This window comes from Hippopotamus amphibius, chromosome 5 (assembly GCF_030028045.1).
Source record: "Hippopotamus amphibius kiboko isolate mHipAmp2 chromosome 5, mHipAmp2.hap2, whole genome shotgun sequence".
Taxonomy (NCBI): Eukaryota; Metazoa; Chordata; class Mammalia; order Artiodactyla; family Hippopotamidae; genus Hippopotamus; species Hippopotamus amphibius.
This window is the reverse complement of record NC_080190.1, coordinates 115,490,103-115,508,204: the sequence shown is the minus strand read 5'-3', so window position 1 is coordinate 115,508,204 and position 18,102 is coordinate 115,490,103. Positions and strand designations below refer to the sequence as shown.

At 41.7% G+C, this 18,102-nt stretch overlaps 1 protein-coding gene across 3 annotated transcripts in view; it reads right to left on the bottom strand.

Annotated features, from left to right (window-relative positions):
* The window catches only part of SLCO5A1 (solute carrier organic anion transporter family member 5A1), a 140,660-nt gene that overhangs the window by 80,604 nt on the left and 41,954 nt on the right, over positions 1-18,102 (bottom strand). The gene's annotated exons all lie outside the window — the stretch shown is intronic.

The following is an 18,102-nucleotide window of genomic DNA, read 5'->3' as shown; positions in this document are numbered from 1 at the left end:
TCAGAACTTCTTTGGTTACTTCTGAAAGTACAGACCCGAAGCAGTGACCAAGGCAGTCACTGGAAAACCAAGAGAGGCTAACAAGTCGTGTCAAGATAAAAAAAGAGAAAGAAGTAGATGTCACTCATCCCAGCTAGAACATTCTAACAGGCTGAAGGAACTCGAGGCCAGTTTGGCCATGAAGCTGGATTCAGCACCCTCGAATCACCAATATTTTCAAATTACCACTTTAGAATCAAAGAAGACCTCACAATGCGTTTGGATTATTGCTAATTGAGGAATCTTACTTAAAGGTTAATAAATCTCCTTAAATGGCACGAGTGGGAAGGTCCAAATGGGAAGCACTAACCCACAGCTGAATCAGAAAAAAATTTAAAGCACGTGTCCAAAGGGCGAGGGAAGTTTACTGTCAGAAGATCAGAAAGGTTGTCATTCTGTCCAAAAAATGTGGCCATCAAAATAGGTTTATAGCAAAAAAAATAATAATAATAACAACAACAACAAATTCACTGTCATTTCTTTATATTGTTTTCACTGCTGTGATTAAAAATTTTTTAAATAAATAATATATTGCCAACTTTTAAATTTTGAGGTAGACTATAAAATTCCTTGAAGGTCATAGAAAAATCTAACTGCACTTCAAACATGTTTCCCCCTGTCGAAACTCAGTTATTTGGGGACAAATAATAAACACTTTTAAGATACCCCTGTGTGCCAGGCATGATAAGCTCAGGAGATACAGGCTTCTCATTTCTGTTGCTATCATGCATTTTAACCAAGGAATAAATAAGTGATTTGTCATATCCTTTTAATAGTGCCTATTTACCTACCAGAAAGCAAATTTGGACAAATCAGAATCCCTTCACCTGACTTTATCAGCTGCACCTAGATAAACATTGAATAATCTTATACTTCCTGTTACTTATAACTAGACAGTAATTTAACACCTGCTCACACTTTCCTCACCATTTCAAAAGAGAAAAGCACAGTGTTTATTTATCTTACAGAATCATCTGCTTGTAACAATAAGACATTAGGTTCCCCGACTTCTCCATCTGTGTTTGGAAATGGAGAACCGAGGCACAGCAGCAAGCAACTGGCATTCTTTTAGAAGCATGCTTTCAGTAAAATAAAATTAGAATTTTGATAAATATCTTGTTAACCTCTCTGTTTATAGCCTAAAACAAACCTCAAGAATAGAAAGTATTTTTTCAGTGTCAGGTATTCCCAAAAGCGCATGAAGATAAAATTTATGTTTACACCTCTAGGCAAACCAGCGCCACTTACAACTCAAAACTGTAATGAGGCCAAAATGTGACATGAATCATCTCTCCGAAATAGTTCTCCTGGCGTGAAAGAGACTGTCTTACAAACACAGACGGGGGCAAGGGTATTTCTGCCATAGTGTTTATGCCTGCGGCACTTGCGTGCAGCGTCTTGAAGTGCCAAGAAGCCATGTGCAGGATGTGTGCTGGCAGGACCACGCAAGCAGCCAGTGAAAGGAAAACCAGTTAAACAGTGTGCACCAAGAAAGCTTAACTGCTCTATGAAATACAGATCGAGCTTTTTAAAATTCAGCTAGAGAATCAGAAAAGTTCATTTTTATTACATAGCAAACAATGTTAAGTCCAAAGAAATCACTCTCATTAACAGAAATACATATATCTACATCTACATATGTATATCTATATAAGTATACTACATGCTATACTATATAATATAGTACAATAACTATGCTATATACAGAAATATATGTTTAGATATATTTATAAATATATATCATACATATATATGTATATAGAACAACTTACTGATATAGTCCCATTTAGTAAATAAATCATTCTGGCCACTGAGTTAACATTTGTTAATTTATTAACTAATGTAACTCATTCAGAGCTTTTCAGAGGAGCAAATTGTTAAAGTAAATTCAACCACTAACTCTCTCAGTCAAAAATTCCCAATCATGGGACTTCCCTGGTGGCGCAGTGGTTAAAAATCCACCTGCCAATGCAGGGGACACCTGTTTGAGCCCTGGTCCGGGAAGATCCCACATGACGTGGAGCAACTAAGCCCATGAGCCACAACTACTGAGCTTGCGCTCTAGAGCCTGCAAGCCACAACTACTGAGCCCTCATGCCACAACTACTGAGCCCACGCACCTAGAGCCTGTGCTCTGCAACCAAGAGTAGCCCCTGCTCTCCACAACTAGAGAAAGCCTTCATGCAGCAACGAAGACCCAACGCAGCCAAATAAGTAAATAATTTTTTTTAATTCTCAATCAGTTCCTCCCCCTACCCCAAAGAAAAAACTCTACTTGGAGTTCAAGGGTGGACAAGTTGGCCTCCTGCTGCCATTTCAATCTTAAACCCTACTGCCTGTGCTCGGGCTCCACACAGACTGACTCAGAACAGGCCTGGGCAGAGCCAGCTCCCTTCCTTTTTGGCTCCCAGGGTGCGCCCCGGGCCTTTCTATCTTCCTGAATCCCACCCATTCTTCAAGGCCACCACATCCTGCAGTGCCCATCCTTCCCTGAGTGGTCTCTCTCCTCAAACTCCCTGTAGACGATATTTGGTCTATTCCAGGGGCCTCCACAATTTTCCCTCACGCATCCCTATCAGTGAGAGGTTTGAAGCCTGTACCCCCAGTGTACTTTTCAGTAAAATACTGTGTATGTACCATTAGTCTCTGTCTCACAGCTCGAATCTATATTGGTAAATCCTGCTGGTTCTATCATCAAATCCGGTCCAATATGCAGCTCCATATCTCCACCCTGGTCCAAGCCACCACCATCGCTCACCTGGAAAATTGCTGGAAGCACAGCTGATCTCTGTGCTTCTGTCCTTACTTCCCTCCAATAACTTTTCAACACAGCAGCCTTACTGATCCTCTAGAAACACGAGCCAGATCACATGGCCTCTTTGCTCACAGCCACCAGTGCCATCCCGTTCCACTCCCAGGAAAGAAGCCAAAGTCCTTTTTCATGGCCACAAAGACCTGGCCACACCCTCGCCCCACCCCTACGTCTCCATCCTCTCCGCTTGGTCTCCATCCCCCACCTGTTCACTGGGCTCCAGGTGTACTGACCTCCTCACTCTTCTTCATCCTCCCAGGCACGTTCCCACATTGGGGTATTAGTATTGATTCCCTCTCTCTCTCTCTCTCTTTCTGTGTGTGTGTGTGTGTGTGAATCGCTCTGCCCCCAGACAGCCACATGGTTCATTCCCTTCATGCCTCCAGGCACTTACTCTGTTCCTTCTCTCCGAGACCTCACCCAGCCATCCCATCTAAACATTTACAACTCATCCCCCCCATTCTTCCCACCCTTGCTCTGCTCTATTTTTCTCCTTAGCATGTATCAATATCACCACCTCACACACTAAATCTTTCCTCGGTTCCTCTTGTTTATCCTCCGTCCTCCCCGACCAGACCGTAAGCTCCATGAGAGGGGGACTCCTGACGGTGGGGCTCACGGCTGCATCCCCGTGCCCAGCAGCGTGGGAGGCATCACCCATGCTCACTCCTGGCGTTCACTACCTCTGTCACCCCCACCGAGTCTGCACCATCTACCGCCAGTAACAACAGTAGATGTCACTGATAAAATTCTTCCTCAGCGTCTACCATCTCTTGAGACACTAGCTAATGACAATGTCAATCCATGTTTCATAGAATCAACTTGGTAATTTCATGGTTTTTGACTGTGTCTCATCAGATGTGATTATACCATCACTGGTTTTTTTTTTCTCTCTCATGATGAGGAGCTTGTACTGGGAAGACAGGCTATTCGATGAGCTAACAACAGAAACATAAATAAAAGTTCCCATTTTTTCTTCCTGTCCCCTCCATAGATGGTCTCACACACCCTCTAGGTTGTATGTAACTCCCCTTTGAGAAAACGCTGGACTGTTCCATTCTTTTCAAATTAAATATGCCCTGCTCTTTACTTCTACTTATCTCTTCAAATATTTATATCTTGGCTTTTGAAGTAGCTCTTCAACCTTGACAGCAGGAACCGTATTATACATCGTAGCAATACTAGGTAGTAGTTAAAGCACAGACTCCAACCTCCTGGGTTCAAATCCCTGCTTCAGTTCTTCTTAGTTGTGTGATGTTATCAAGTTGCTTAACCTCTCTGAGCCTCAGCTTCCTCATCAGTAAAACTGAGATGGGAAACGTCCTTCCTCACAGGGCTGTTGCGGGCATTCAGTGGCTCCATTCTTGTACAGCGTGTGGACTCTCCGGCACCCGGTGAGCGCTACAGAGGACTATGTCGGCTTCATTGTTATGATTACTGTTATTATTTCATATTAGCTGATGCACACGGTTTAGTGTTTGGGCAAGGGAGACACGCGATAAATATTTATGGGTTGGTTACATATCTGTATTAACCATGTCTTTCATTTTCTTCATTCTTATGCTTTGACATCTGAGGATTTGCAAACCCTGGAGGGATGGCCCTTCCCAAGGTGAGCCAACCCCTAGAGATGGTGAACAACTCAAAGTGAGAGTTTGCTTTTCAAAGGCAGAGCAACCAGTCCAGAGCCCACACTCCAGAGCCCACACTCCAACCACCTCTTTTATTGGCTCCACACTCCAGGCCACCTGCCCTATTCGCCCCAGGGTCAGGTACCAGACAACTAGGGAGAGACAGTGCCCACACCCCAGAGCCCTCTGAAATTATTCAGATGAGCCAATCCTACACCTGCTTACCCTGCCTCACTCATTCCTTCCTGGGGAAACCACAATAAAGGCTCTTCCACCTGTGACCAACCCTGGTACTTCCTCACGTGGCCCCCTGTGGCATCGTGTGCACCCCTTCTTGGCACCTGTGAGAAGTAAACCGTCTTTTCAATGGTAATTGTCTCCTAATCTGCTGGCCTCACTAAACCTCAAATTTTCCATTAATACACTGTGTTTTAGAACAATATCATGGTCAGAGAATGACTGTGTCCCTTATTCCCTACCCCATGCCTCTGGCTTCTCCTTTTTTTGGATCTTCTTCCTCCCTTTCTCACCAAGACAAACAGTTTCCCCATCAGTTGTTCATTAGTCACAGACTTAGATACTGAACCACCTGAAGGCATCTCACTCTTCCTCTCTTCTCTTGCTACCACTTCACTGCTTATCTACCAGTTCTGCCCTCACTTGACCCCTAGCCTGTCTCCTGTAGTTTGGATATTATTTCTCTCCTGACTATGACTTCATCTCATCTTGTCCAGTTGTATGTTGATGTCTCCCAGTAACATCCCCTCAGGCTTGATCTGTCCCCAGACCCTCTGCTTTCTGTGTGCTGGCTGCCTGGTCACTCCCCAGTCCTTTTCTCCAAAACACAGTATTTATGGCTTAACCTATAGCTCTATGGCCCTCATGTGGTACTACGCTCCCTGTCTTTCATCTCCCAGCTCCTTCACGAGGCCCCCTCTGACCTCTGGAGGCCACAGGGATGTCTCCCCTTGAACGTCACACCGCGCATTATTCGCACTGCCCACTGGAACGGGTGTGTATTACTGCTACACATCACCTCTTTATCTTTCCAACTAGGTTGGATGCTCCTTGAGGGAGGCAATATGAAGTAAACATTTCTAAATCTCCTCCAAGACCTAAAACACAAAACTGTTCACACAGGAAGCACTGAAGTCAGTACAGTGCAACGAACATGACCCTGGAGTCAAACTGCCTCCGGTTAGATTCTCGCTCCCCCACTTCTGTGCAAAAGCAAGTTATTTACCCTCTCTTTTCTCAAAAAAATGGACATGAAATAAAATTATTCACATAAAGGGCATAGCATCTAGTAAACACTGAAGAACTATTAAATTGTATTTTTGTGTGCTGAAAGATTACTATTCATTCTCTAATAAATATTATTAAATATTAATTTTGTATAGATCAAACATGCATTATTTAACAGAAGGCATCCTTAACAGCTTTATAGGATCTTAAAAGATGACCTTTTCTGGAATCACTATTTTTGATAATGGGCCGGGCAGATGGGAGTGGGGAGAGAGAACATCTAGACCTTTCTTTCCTCACAGAAGCACAGCAGACAGCATCTTTCTGAAGCTGAGCATATGTCGCTATCTGTTGTTATTATTATTCTTCAGTAACCTTTAGGGGTTTTTAAATGATGCAAAATATAACATGGACTCACTGCAGAGAAAACTCTCAAGAGCACAAAAAATAATCATTTTTTAAAAATCATCCACAATCCCTACCATCCAGATAATAATGGTAATAAATACGTTGTCCTATTCATATACTGTATACACTTCTTAAATAACTGGAATTATACTGGACTTGTATAATTGTTTTTAATATGTTTAATATTATAGTACTTGTCTATAATATGTTTCTCACATAATATCTTGGACATTTCCCCATGTCGATAAATATTTTTCTAGAACATTTGTCATGGCTAAATGGTGTGTCACCGTGTGGCTATGATGTATCAATACTTCACTTAATAATCCTTTCCTAATGCCAGCTTTTTGCTATCACAAGTGTCTGACTGGAGTTATCCCTCTGAAGATTGCATGACCAATTTGCAGCTTTGTTACTGCATGTGTTGCCCAGAACCAGACGGTCATAGACTAAAGACTATAACTCCTGCCCCATACCAAGCTGAGCCACGTACTTTTGTAGAGTTAAGAAGCCACACTTGATGGGGAAGGGCCACCTTCAACAGGGGGAACCACCTCTTCACCCTGGCCCTGGACGTCACAGCAGGTTCAGCAGAGACCACTCTTGGGGAAGACTGAGCCGGCTGCAACTTAAGGACTGTCCCTTTGCCTGCTCTAGCCCATGTTTCCTTCACTTATCTTTTCACAAGCTTTGTTACCTTCAGACCCTCCATTTTAATATCTTTCTTAAATTACTCTTTCCCCTATTCTGTGATCACTTATGCTTTTTACGTTAAAGCCCATTAACTTCTATTTTTACTCCCATTTACCGTCTCATTTTTAATGTTTCTCCTGTAGACTTAACCTTTATTATAATCTAGTATCTCTTTTATTTTTATATCATAAACTGTCTTAGCTTTTGATCTTACATTATTTTTAATGCATTTTATCTTTTTAAAAACATTTTTCATCTGTTTTAATTTTTTAATTAACTTTCAGGTTTTTCTTTTAAATCATTTATTACCTTCTATTTCTCATACCTTAAGTAAGTTTGCTTACTTTTTTAGCCTTATTTTTATTAGGCTAATTATTTTTTTATTTTTAAAAATTTGTTTGATTTCAAACTTTAAATCTTATTATATGCCTCAATTTGACCTTACGTTTTTGTATTTGGTGGTTTCTCTCTCCTTTTTATCCTTCTGACAAGATCTTCTTTTAATAGTCTTTGTTTCCCTTAGTTTTCTCCTATGTTTTGCTTATTTTGTGATCAAGTTTGGTAATAGTTCATTAGAAGCTGGGCCAGGCTTTGTATGACATCTGGGCCCCCCACTGTCTCTGTGGTCCTGCCCCAGCTGCCCTGCAGGGCTCCTCCCGCCCGTTAGGGATGGCAGCTTGAGCGACTCAGGGTTGATTCTGCTCCAGGCTCCAGGCTTGCTTTGCACACAGCACATTTGATTAGCTGGGCCCTATGACTGTTGTCTCGAATTGTTCAGTAATGAGAAAATGTAAGTTCTAAATCCAAGGTCTCTGATGAGTAAGCACTGACACTAAGACAAGCCAGGCCTGCAGGGTGAAACAAACAAGCCAGAGGGCTCTTGGTTCAGTTTCACCTGCTCTGGGGAGGGTCCCATGGGTCGACCTTCCCCAATGGCTCCTGGAGAGAAGAAGCACGATGCACCCTGCGAGGCCAGCCTGCACCTGTTCCACCCCTGCAGTCTGACTCCTCCACTTCTCCATTTCTGGCAGGGTTGAAAGTCCCTCCTTCCTCATCACAAAGGCCCAACTTGGCTGCACTGAGGATTATCTCAAATAAGGTTGTTCTGTGAGGTCGGTGGCAACCCAGGCAGCAGCTCTCCACAGAGTCTATGTTGGGTAACTCAACATGCCCCTTGTTGGGGAGGAGGCAACTTTCTCTACCCTTCTAGGTTCTTCTGGCTGGTCTAAGAATTACATTGACATGAGACAGATTAACAGGAGAAAATCACACAAAAATTTAATAACATGCATACATGGGAGAGACTCAGGAAAACTCAACTCACCAAAATGGTCAAAGCCCTCCCCTTAAATACTAAGTTCAGCTAAAGACAAAAGAAGATGTTGGGGGTAGTGATTTGGGACCTCAAAGGGGAGGAAGGCAATTTCACATGGAGATGGAAAAGCAAAGGTTTGGCAAATGAATGTCTGCTGGGCCAGGCAGAGACTACGGGACACAGAGAGGAATTTTAACAAACAGACTTTGCTGGGTTCCTCCCTGTCCACACACCTGGTCTGTAGGTACAGTTACCTATGGTGATGGTTCCCTTCCTGGGACAGGTCCTCTATGTACATTTTTAGGCATTGAGGGGGAAGGTCAAATGTTTTTCTGAGTTTTTTGGGCCTTGATTATTTTCGGCTCAAAATAATCCACATGTCAGGGGACTTCTTAGGTGGCGCAGTGGTTAAGAATCCACCTGCCAATGCAGGGGACACAGGTTCAATTCCTGCTCCAGGAAGATCCCACATGAGGCTGAGCAACTAAGCCCGTGCACCACAACCACTGAGCCTGCTCTCTAGAGCCTGTGAGCCACAACTATTGAGCCCGTGTGCCGCAACTACTGAAGCCCACGCGCCTAGAGCCTGTGCTCCGCAATAAGAGAAGCCACTGCAATGACAAGCCTGTGCACCACAACGAAGAGTAGCCCCTGCTTGCCGCAACTAGAGAAAGCCATTGTGCAGCAATGAAGACTGAGCGCAGCCAATTAAAATGAATAAATAAATAAATAAATAAATACAATCCACATACCAAAGAGACATTTGGGGTGGTAAGTTTTGCTTCCCTACACCCTAAATCCCAAGAAACAACTCCAGAACTCCTCACATGGTCAGCCTGGCCGCCATGAACCTCAGTGGACCCGGGAAACTGAGTGGCCCAATCAAAACTAACAAAAATCCCAGTATCACAGAGGGCGTCACAGTCACCTCCTTCCTGGCCTCATACCCCAAATGGCTGAGCAGGGCTCCACATCGTGGAGTCAGAGGTCACTCACTCATCCACGCACTCTGTGATGCCAGGCTCTCGGACAGGGAGGGGGCATCGCAAAGCTGAATAAGAGGGATGCACAGTCCCCCCGAAAGAAACATGTAAAACGATTCAAGCCTCAGTGAATAAGTACAACAAACACTCACGATGCGCTGTGGACCACAGGGAGGAATGATATGTTGCAACAGTTGAAGAGAGAGGACAGAGAAGGCTTCCCGGAAAAGAGGGCTCCTGGCCTAAGCCTGCAAGGATAGGAGAAAGGACACTAGTGGCTGAGGGGCTCCCAGGGCACAGGCGTGGGAGTTTGGAAGTGCCCAGCGTGTTCAGGAAGCTGCAGGTGATCTTGCATCTGGGGTGAAGCAGAGAGGAGGGACGGCCACCACCGCCATCCCAGTCCCATCCGGGGGACCCGGTGCCCTGCTGTTGTAGAGGAAAAAGTCACTTCCACCTTGCAGTTGAGGGCAGGCCTTCTAGAAAGGGAAGTCAGCACTTCTCTCCCCTCTCTCCTCCCCACCCCCCTTCTGCACCAGCCATCACAATAAAGTCGGGAGTCCAGGGTACCATGTCACAGCCAGAGGCCTCTCCTGCCACTCCTGCCACCTCACCCCTGATGTCCCCAGCTCTTGGGAGTGTAAACAATTCTTCTCATTCATTCTCCTCATTTATGGGCTGAATTCAGTGAAAGAACCACTACCCTCAGCTGGGGGAAGGGGAACATCTTTTCTTTCCACCTGTTCAGTTTCCATGCTCCATTTTTTCAGGAAAAGCCATTCTGTTTTCCTTTGGGACCATCCATCCCCCCACCACACAGTCTTTTTTTTTTTTTTGGTTGCGCCAGGTATTCGTTGCAGCAGGCAGGCTTCTTAGTTGTGGCTCACCGGCTCCTCGGTTGCGGTACGCGGGCTCCTTAGTTGTGGCACATGAACTCTTAGTTGTGGCATGCATATGGGATCTAGTTCTCTGACCAGAGAATGAACCCGGGCCCCCTGCATTGGGAGGGCGGAGTCCTAAGCACTGCGCAACCAGGGAAGTCCCCCACCACAGCTTTGATGACCCGTCAGTCATGGAGTCCTCTCCTCCCTGGTCCAACCTAAGCCAATCAATCAGATGCTCTTCTCCCTGGAACATCTTCCCCCAGATTCCCCATGTGAGTCACTCCCCTACTTCTTCCAGATCTCTGCTCAAATATTACCCCTTAGAGAAGCCAACGCTCACCCCATGTCTAACATGACACCCCTTCCCCACCCCTACCGTGCTTGATCAACTCACCCTGCTGGGGGTTTCACCGCGGCACACAGCACCAGACAACACCACATAGGGGGAGGGGGGAGGTGCTTCTTATCTGTCTCGCCCACTGGAATCAGTGCCATGAGAATAAGGCTTTTTTTCACCAACGCCTTATCAATCCCTGCGCAGTGCTGACCGTCAGCACTCATAAGTGTTGTTGAACAGAGACGCCAGGAAGACATGGCCTTCCAACCTTGAGTGAAGTAACGGAAGTCATCAAAGTGGGTTCATCCTCGCAACACTGCCTTGAAGAGCCATCCATCAGCTCCTGCTCCCTGCACCCCCGGGGCAGCCCTGTCCCGTGCGCCATCTCTACCCCCCTTTCCCATAAGGTCCTGGGCTTGACAGAAGTGCTTCCTGTGTTTTACAGTCACAGGGCACCACCCCTTACCCCACCTCACTCCAGGCCTGACCCTTACCTCTGCCAGGCCCTCCATGAGCCACCACCCTCCCCTGCCAGGCTTCCCAAATTCTCAGAGCCTCTTCGCAACTGGCCTGGATTTGTCATGCCTTTAGTTGAACTTGACCTTTAATGGACCAGCCCCTGCATCCGTGTTGCTCCCCACCTCCCACTACTCATCCCTCTCTGTCCACCACTTCCCCACGTCCTCTTTAGGGCAGGACCTACTTTCTTAGTGACCCGTGTGGTGGTACATGATGCTGGGAACTGATGCTAACAGGGGTTTAGGTTACAAGAAAAATTTAGGCTCCGTTTCAGGACCTGGGATCGCACCCAGGATGCTCCCACACAAAAATGTTTTGCATAACTGCCTAAGGTCCTCAAATGACCACCAAACCCATCTGGGACATAGTGATAGGAGGTCGCCCTCTTGAATATGTTTGGTAGCACTGCTACTATACACAACAAGAGGACATGAAAAGCAAGCCACACTTCACTGCGACACAGCAGCAGTGACACCAACTGACATTCAACTTGCACAGCTTCTTGAAAATTAGCCAAGGTACTTCATAGTACCAGAGCACCAGTTTGAAGGAAAATATTCCCTCACTCATGCCTTCCACTCACAAGCACAGGCAGATAAGAGACTTTTGATCTCAGTTATTCTAAGCAGCAATTTTTTTTTTCTTTTAAGTGATTCAGTTATTTTGACACAGGCCTGACGACAAAAGAACAGCTGCCACGACAGTCAGGGAAGAGTCTATCACTTTGCTAAAACATCCAGAGAGCATCTTGAGTCACAAATGAGAAGATGAGGGAAATGGCTTTACACAGATTCCGAGTATTCTGTCCTCACTACCATAGCGAGCAGTGGTTGGCTGTCACTCACCATCTTCCTTTAGAAATATTTTCAAAGTAATGTGTATTCTAAAAGGGAACACACAAGTACATATGGAAACAGTCGGCTACACTTAATTCATACCTGGGGCATGGTGAGGTGGGGGGGTAACGTGCTGTGGCTTTAACACATCAAACTGGCCACCTGGAAGGGACCACTGTCCATAAATTTAATCCAGTCCTCAGGCAGGACCACAAGGACACCTACCATGAAAGTATGAAAAAAAATTAGGTCAAATTTTTTTTAATTGTAATTTGGGGGGCAAAAAAATATGTTATTAAAAACAGACTCATAGAAATCAAATTTATGGTTACCAAAAGGGAGCAGGGGAGGGATAAATTAGGAGTTTGGGATTCAAATATACACACTACTATATATAAAATAGATAGCCAACAAGCACCTACTGTACAGCACAGGGAACTACATTCAATATCTTGTAAAAACCTATAATGGAAGAGAATGTAAATATATATATATACTTATATATATAGAGGTATAACTGTATCACTTTGCTGCACACCTGAAATTAAAACAACATTGTAAACCAACTATATTTCAATTAAATTTTTTAAAAGAATAAAGTAAAATAAATTTTTCAGTTTATTAAAAGTTAAAAATGGATTCCCTTAGAATATAAACAGAAAATGCATAAGAGGATAATCAAAATATTAATGACCTCATGAGACACTAACTTTGTTAGCTATCAAAAAAAAAACAGAAGCTACAAACAATGAGATACCACTCTAACTAAATAAACTAGCAAAGACTGAAATAGGATAGTACTCAGTGCAGATACAAAATCAGTGAATTGGTGATTTCCACCCATTGCTGCTACACAGTTATACACTTGGTACAAGCTTTTGGGTCGCAATTCACCATATACATCATGACGACATGTATCACCCCATTTTGTGTATAGAAACACAAACAATATTAATAACAGTAATTGTTAACTACATTTTGAGACATAACGCAAGTATTAATTTGAATGTTTACAAAAAGTTTTTATACCTTGAGGAACTACTTATTTCTAAAATTTAAGTGAAAATGAGGAATACAAAATTCTGTTGACAGTGTGATAATGGTTATGTCAAAAAAAAATACACTTTAAAAAAAGACTGTCTGGGGCTTCCTAGGTGGTGTAGCAGTTAAGAATCCACCTGCCAATGCAGGGGACATGTGTTCAGTCCCTGTTCCAGGAAGATAACACATGCCGCGGAGTAACTAAGCCTGTGTGCCACAACTATTGAGCCTGTGTTTTAGAGCCTGTGAGCCACAACTATTGAGCCCATGTGCTGCAACTACTGAAGCCCACGTGCCTAGAGCCCATGCTCCGCAACAAGAGAAGCCACAGAAATGAGGAGCCCGCACACCACAACAAAGAATAGCCCCCACTCATCACAACTAAAGAAAGCCCACACACAGCAAAAAAGACCCAACACAGCCAATAAAATAAATAGATAAATAAATAAATTTATTTATTTAAAAAATTTAAAAAAAAAGACTGTCTACCAAAAAAAACTACTAGAACTAATAAGTGAATTTAGCAATGTTTCAGGACACAAGATCAATAGTTTAAAAATCAATGATATTTCAATATATGAGCAACAGTCAGAAATTAAGGCCACTTACAACAGAATCAAAATGAAAAATACTTAGAAATAAATCTAACAAAATACATGCAACACATATACACTGAAAATTACAAAACACTGCTGAAATTAAAGAACATCTAAAAGTAACTCAAGAGGACCCTATGGTGCCTTCCCAAGACAGAACCCACCACCCACCCCCTCCAACATGCCCTCTGCTTGTCTCTTCCTTATTAAAAATAAAAAAAAAGCTAGCCTCCCAGGCCTCTCCTGAGTCACAAAAGCCTGGCTCAAGAATTGAAAGGATGTGAACTTGTAATGACAAAAATACTGGGCCAGGAGAACTGTTGTTTTACAGATGCTAAAACCCCCACCAAACAGAAGAAGTTAACTACTTGATGACTGTGAGCACACAGTCCCCAGACTTACTAGAGCCTAAGGATTGATAAATGTTAACCTATGTGACACCACCATTAACAAAACAGAGACTTGTGCAGGAGCTGATCACATACCCTGCGACACCCCTCCCACACCTTGCCTTTAAAAATGCCTCCCTGGGGCCTTCCTAGGTGGCGCAGTGGCTAAGAATCCGCCTCCCAATGCAGGGGACACGGTTCGATCCCTGCTCCACGAAGATTCCACATGCCGCAAAGCAACTAAGCCCGTGTGCCACAACTGAAAAAAAAAAAAAAAAAAAAACACTTCCCTGAAACGCATCAGGGAGTTTGGGCCTTTTGAGTACAAGCCGCCTGTTCTCCTTGCATGGCCCTGCAATAAACCTTTCTCAGCTCCAGTTTCTGACATTTCGGTTTGTTTGGCCTCACTGTGCATCAGGCACACAAACTTGGGCTCAACAACATAAATAAGGGAAGAGAAATGCCTTGTTTGTTGTTGAAAGACCCAATATTGTTAAGATGGCAATTCTCCCAAAATTGATCTATAAATTCAATCCAAGTCCAATCAATATCACAGCAAAATTTTTGGCAAATGGACAAATTGATTCTAAAATTCTTATGGAAATGCCAAGGACACATAATAACCAAAACAATTTTGAACAAAGAACAAAGTTGGAGAACTAAGACTACCTGATTTCAAGACTTATTATAAAAATACTGTAATCAAGACACGGTAGTACTGGCTTAAAGATAGACAAACAGATCAATGGAATAGAAAAGAAAGTCCAGAAATAGACCCATACATATATATGGACAATTGGCCTTTGACAAAAGTGTAAAGGTAATTCCATTGGAAAAAGATCTTCTTTTCAACAAATGATGCTGAAACCATTAGATATCCACATAAAAAAAGGAACCGAAAATAGATCACTGACCTGAATGTAAAACCTAAATCTATAAAACTTCTAGGCGAAAACAGTTGGGGAAAATATTTTTCAACAGACACTTTACCAAAGAAGATCTGTGGATGGCAAATAAGCACATGCAAGATATTCGGTATCGTTTGTTATTAGGGAAGTACAAATTAAATCTACAACGAGTGGAAAGGGGGGAATAAATTAGGAGTTTGGATTAACATACATACACAACTATATATAAAATAAATAACCAACAAGGACCTACTGTACAGCACAAAGAATTATGCTCAACATTTTGTAATAACTTAGAAAAGAATCTGGAAAAAAATCGGTATATAGAGGATAGATAGATGATAGGTAGATAAATGATAGATAATCTGAATCACTCTGCTGTATACCCGAAACTAACACAACATTGTAAATCAACTATATTTAAATTTTTAAAAAACCACAATGAGATACCACTAAACGCCTATTCAAATGGTTAAAATTAAAAAGATAATTATACCAAACATTGGTGAGGATGAGAAGTAACTAGAATTCTCATGCACTGCAGAGGTGAAACATAAAATGTTACAGACACTTTAGAAAACAGTCTGGTAGTATCTTAAGGAGTTAGACATACAACTACCCCATGATTCAACCATTTCACTCCTAGGTATTTCCACAAGAGAAATGAAAACAAATGTCCATACAAAGGGTAACATACAAATATTCAGAGCAGCTCTATCTGTAGGAGCCAAGAACTGGAAACTACCAAAATGTCCATCAAGAGGTGAATGGACACGTTGTTGTACAGCAGAAACTGGCACAACATTGTAAAGCAATTACACTCCAATAATGAGCTAAAAAAAAAAAAGGTGAATGGATAAACTAACTGTAGTATATTCATACAATGGAATAATACTATTTAGCAATATAAAGAAATAAACTATTGATACAGGCTAAAACATGGATAAATCTCAAAATAATTACGCTAGTGAAAGAAAACAGACATAAATGAGTCCATATTGTATGATTCAACTTATAAAATTCTAGAAAAGGCAAACTAGTCTAAAGTAATAAAAAAAAAACAACCAGTCTGTGGTGATGAGGGTGGGAGAGGGCCAGGCAGAAGGGAGGGATTATAAAGAGGCTCAAGGGAGCTTTTGGTGATGTTGCATGTCCTGCAGTCTTGATTGTGGTGATGGTTTCATGGGTGTGTGTGTGTGTATATATATATATATATAAAACCTTTTAAAATTATATACTTTATGTGTAGTTTATGTCAACTTCACCTCAGGGGAAAAAAAGGACAATTTTTCTAAAAGTGGGTTCTGATGACAGTTACACAATTCTATACATTTGGTAAAAATCATTGAATTGTATTCTTCAATTGGATAAATTTTATGGTACATAAATTATGAGTCAGTAAGTCATAAAAAAAGACTAGAAGGAAACACACCATGTATTTTTTTGTTGTTTGTTTATTTAACTAACATATCAAGCAACTGATTTAAACAGGCATTATAAGAGCTCCAGCCATTGATGTGTCACTAACCGAACCCAATATAGGAAATCCCAAGATGCCTCTCTGTCAACAGGATTACAAAGAAATTCCAGCGACGGTACACACAGAGACCTTTCATGAGAAAAGCATTACGCTGAGGATCAGGAAGCAGGTATGGAAACACACCATGTATTGAAAGTTGTTAGCTGAGGGTAGTGAAATTACAATGGCGTTTTCTGGGGTTTTCTTTATAACTTTCCATATTTTCAGGTTTTCCTAACTGAATACAAATTTTAATAAGCAAAAAAAATTTTTTTCAAACATATCGTCTAAAATTAGTACTTTCATCTCTTTCAACTGCTAATACTCAGCTAACAAATGTATCATCTTTGTGTAAATTTATGATAAATATATTTTTTAAAACTTGAAAGAAGCCTTTACAGGTTATGGACTTGTTTTTTTATTCTTATGTCTACGGCACCTCCTGCAGGAGCCCTGACACATAGTGAGCACACAGTGCATCCCGGACGGATGGGCACATGGCATTTGTAAAGCAATTCTCCAATTTTTCTTATGATTGATCTGCCCAATACTTCATGATGACTTCTCCCAGGCTAAACTATTATAATAATTAGGGGTCGGCAAACTACCGGCCAAATCCAGTAAGTGAAGTTTTATTGGAACCCAGACGCATCCATTCCTTTATATTGTGTGTAACTACTTTCAACCACAACAGCAGAAATGAGTAGTTGCTACAAAGACTGTGTGGCCCTCAGAGCAAAATGTTTACTATTCAGCCTTTTATAGAAAAAGTATGCCTGGGAAAGTGGGAGGTATAAAATAGGTTACAAGAATGCATACTAAAAAAAAAAAAAAAAAAAAAAGGAACGTATTGTACAACACAGGGAATATAGTGAATATTTTATAGTTACTGTAAATCAAGTATAACAATTAAAAATTTTTTAAATAAAATTTTTAAAATAAAAAAAATTTGCCAAACCTTGTAATAAATAACAAGTCATTTATTGCATATCTACTACCAGCTAAATGTTTGCACACATCTCTTTTTTTAATTTTCACCTCTAAGGTAGTTATAATTATCTAAGCTATGGATATAAACCACAGAGGTATGGGTGAGATTTTGTTTAAATGCATATCTGGAAAGCCACTTTTCTATAAATGTTTTATTTTTGACTAGTTATCTATGCAGATTATAAATGTAAAAGTGAGGAATATTTGTATAAAAAAGAAATTCACTTGGTAAAGTCCATCTTTCCAGAGTTGGCAATTTCTCAAAGATTCAATTTCTAAGAGTATAAACCACATGTAATATTTTAGTTGAACTATAATTCACAGTGAAGTAGAATAAGTAACTTCCAGGAACTACAGTAGGCACTTTACATCTTCTATGCCACTCAACACTAACAACCTCATGGGGGGAAATATAATTATATATTTCGTTCCCAATTTACAGATGAGAAAGCTGAGTCCCTGAGCTGTTAAGATGGCAGAGCCAAAATTAGAACCTGGCTCTATCTGAAACCAAAGCCTATCTTCTCTCCATTTGTTGACACATGTCTCCAAAATATAAAAAAGCAACAAGAGTTTAATTATAAGAAGTACACAGGTCTCTACTAGTGAAGAAATTAATCCCATTAGAGCTGAAAATCTCAAAATATTTTTGGAACTGTTAGTAGCAGGAGTTAGAAGCATTCTAAATAAAAAAAAGAAGCTCACTATTTAGATTTCCATCTCCAGTTTCATCCCTAATTGGCTGCCATAAGGATGGCAGAGAAACATACATTTTCTGAAAAATACATTCCAAATATGTTGTACGACGTTTACTTCAGTAATTACAGTGAAGACTCAGAGGAGCACACCAGCTGTTAAGAGCAGATTAAATTTACCTCCTGGGAAGGGTAAGTCACTGCCAAGAAACACCTTCCAGGTAAACAGCCATAGGTATGACACAACTCCAGTTTGCTTTCCAGA